This window comes from Schistocerca cancellata, chromosome 3, assembly GCF_023864275.1.
Source record: "Schistocerca cancellata isolate TAMUIC-IGC-003103 chromosome 3, iqSchCanc2.1, whole genome shotgun sequence".
NCBI lineage: Eukaryota > Metazoa > Arthropoda > Insecta > Orthoptera > Acrididae > Schistocerca > Schistocerca cancellata.
In genome coordinates this window covers 130,312,063-130,314,516 of record NC_064628.1, presented here as the reverse complement: position 1 = coordinate 130,314,516, position 2,454 = coordinate 130,312,063, and the positions used below count along the sequence as shown (strand labels likewise).

The 2,454-nt window shown below is 52.6% G+C and overlaps 1 non-coding gene across 1 annotated transcript; it reads right to left on the bottom strand.

Moving 5' to 3' along the window:
- Positions 1–328: 328 nt before the first annotated feature.
- On the bottom strand, positions 329–410 carry Trnas-uga (transfer RNA serine (anticodon UGA)). The gene has a single exon. It is a non-coding gene; the product is annotated as a tRNA-Ser (tRNA).
- Positions 411–2,454: the final 2,044 nt, after the last annotated feature.

The window sequence follows — 2,454 nt, the reverse complement described above, 5'->3', positions numbered from 1 at the left end:
AACATTTGTTAAAAAGAACATCGTTTCCAGAATGAGATTTTCACTCTGCAGCGGAGTGTGCGCTGATATGAAACTTCCTGGCAGATTAAAACTGTGTGCCGGACCGAGACTCGAACTCGGGACCTTTGCCTTTCGCGGGCAAGTGCTCTACCAACCTTATTTTTTTTTTTTTTTGTTAATTCTCATTTTGTTCGCTTTATCTGCTCGGGGCGGACGTCGTAAGACATCCGTTTAAGTTCATTGTTGATCGATTAACTCAGTTTTTTTATTACAGAGGGCAGCTAACCCTCTGACCGAACACGCTGAGCTACCGTGCCGGTGAAATTTTCGCAGTCGGCAGGACTCGAACCTACGCTCCCAGAGGGAATCTGATTTCAAGTCAGACGCCTTAACCACTCGGCCACGACTGCCGGTATCAACTGAGCTACCCAAGCACGACTCACGCCCCGTCCTCACAGCTTTACTTCTGCCAGTATCTCGTCTCCTACCTTCCAAACTTTACAGAAGCTCTCCAGGGTTGGAAGGTAGGAGACGAGATACTGGCAAAAGTAAAGCTGTGAGGACGGGGCATGAGTCGTACTTGGGTAGCTCAGTTAGTAGTTGGCCTTTGGCTGTGCTGCGGTGAGGACGCGCTGTTTGTGTTCCTGCCGCGGAGCGAGCGCTCGTGTTGTTTACATAGTACTCGGCCGTTCCGCGCGTGCCGTACTCAGCATGTAGATCACTATGGCGCACCAATACAGAAAATCGACGCTCAAATTTACGTTCCGCAACGAATTTGCTCGGTCCAAAGCACTCGAAGTCGAACGATTTCTACGAGAAGATGTTAAAATCCCGGCTACCGACATTCTCGGTATTCGCTTGTCCATTCTGAGTAGTATCGTATATGTCAAGATCATCAACGACGCAACATGTGAACGGATCCTTCAGGACACGAAACAGGGCCTCCGATTCTGCCATGCTGATGGCAATGTGGGGACTGTGCACGTCGATTATTCTGGCATTGGCCTTCGCACGATCAGAATTTTCGAACTTCCTTTCGAACTACCGGCGGAGGACGTCGTGACAGCGCAGCGCCCCTACGGCACGGTCCATGATCATATTGCGGAAAAATGGACGCAATTCCAGACATATACAGTGCTGAACGGCGTCCGCCAGGTCGGAATAGAACTTAAAAGACATGTGCCTTCATATCTGAATATCGGTGGCTGCCGTGCCATCGTCATCTACGATGGGCAACCGAAGACCTGCTCTGGTTGTGGGAAGGAGGGGCACCTCAAATCAGAATGTATGCAACGTCGAATCACTCAACTGCCGCCGGTTGAAGCGGACCCGCCATCGCAGCCGACGCTGCTTCCTGTGACTTATGCAGCAGCCCTCACGACAGCTACCACTTCACCACGACAGCCGACATCCACTGTTGGGTCGCAGCTCCATGCTCCAATACAGGGCGATGATGACACACCCGTTCCATAAGCTACGGATTCAACTCCGATGCCGCCGCCCCCGTCGACGGATAACATACAGGACGATAGTACGGCCGTAGACTCGCTTATTGTGCCTACGGCTGCCTTTGTGCCGGAACGACGTGAATCTTTGCCATCGTCTGACACAGAAGGACACTCCAGGAAGCAACGCTCTCCGAAGCGACGGAAGCGGAGGCGTAGAGCAACTTCCGAACGGGATGCGACACAGCCTCCAGAGGATGGCGATTCCACCTTCAATGACGACGCTACCACAGAGGCAGCCGCCATTTGTTGCAGTGTGGCACCATCGAACGAAACTGAGGACAAACCACATCTATCTACAGTGGCAAAATCGGATGCCGAGATGCAGGACAGATGCTGCACACCACCTTCTGGAGTGCAAGCACCCATGCCGTGTCCTGAGGAAGCTAGGGAGGCCGATCTTGCTTTCAGTTCCCCGACGTGGGCGGATGACCACGACGACGACGGAACCATGCAAGTTACGCCAACAGGGCCCACGGCATTGGCGCCGGCTCTCTAGAAAGGACTGCAGGTGAGGTTTGGGGGGATGCGGAGGTGTCAATACAGTCAGAAGCGTCATAGGTAATTCCAGGTTTAATGGATAAAAAACACCTGCGGTTCGGCAACAAGCATAACCTCAACACGATACGAACGGCAGTGAAGATAACGGCAGTGAAGATCCAGTTGCTGCGTGAGATGCTTCGTTCTTCGGATGTTGACATTTCCCTGTTGCAAGAAGTATATATAGCGGCCCTCCCCGTTTTCTACGGTTATGGGACATATGTGTCACCGGCGGACCGGAATGGCAGCGGTACGGCAGTACTAGTGCGCGACGGAATTGCCATCGAAGAAGTGACTTACCTTCCGTCAGGAAGGGGACTGGCGATCACAGCACTGGGTACGCGCATCATTAACATTTACGCTCCATCAGGAACTGACCAACGTCGCGAACGATCGCTGTTCTACTCGG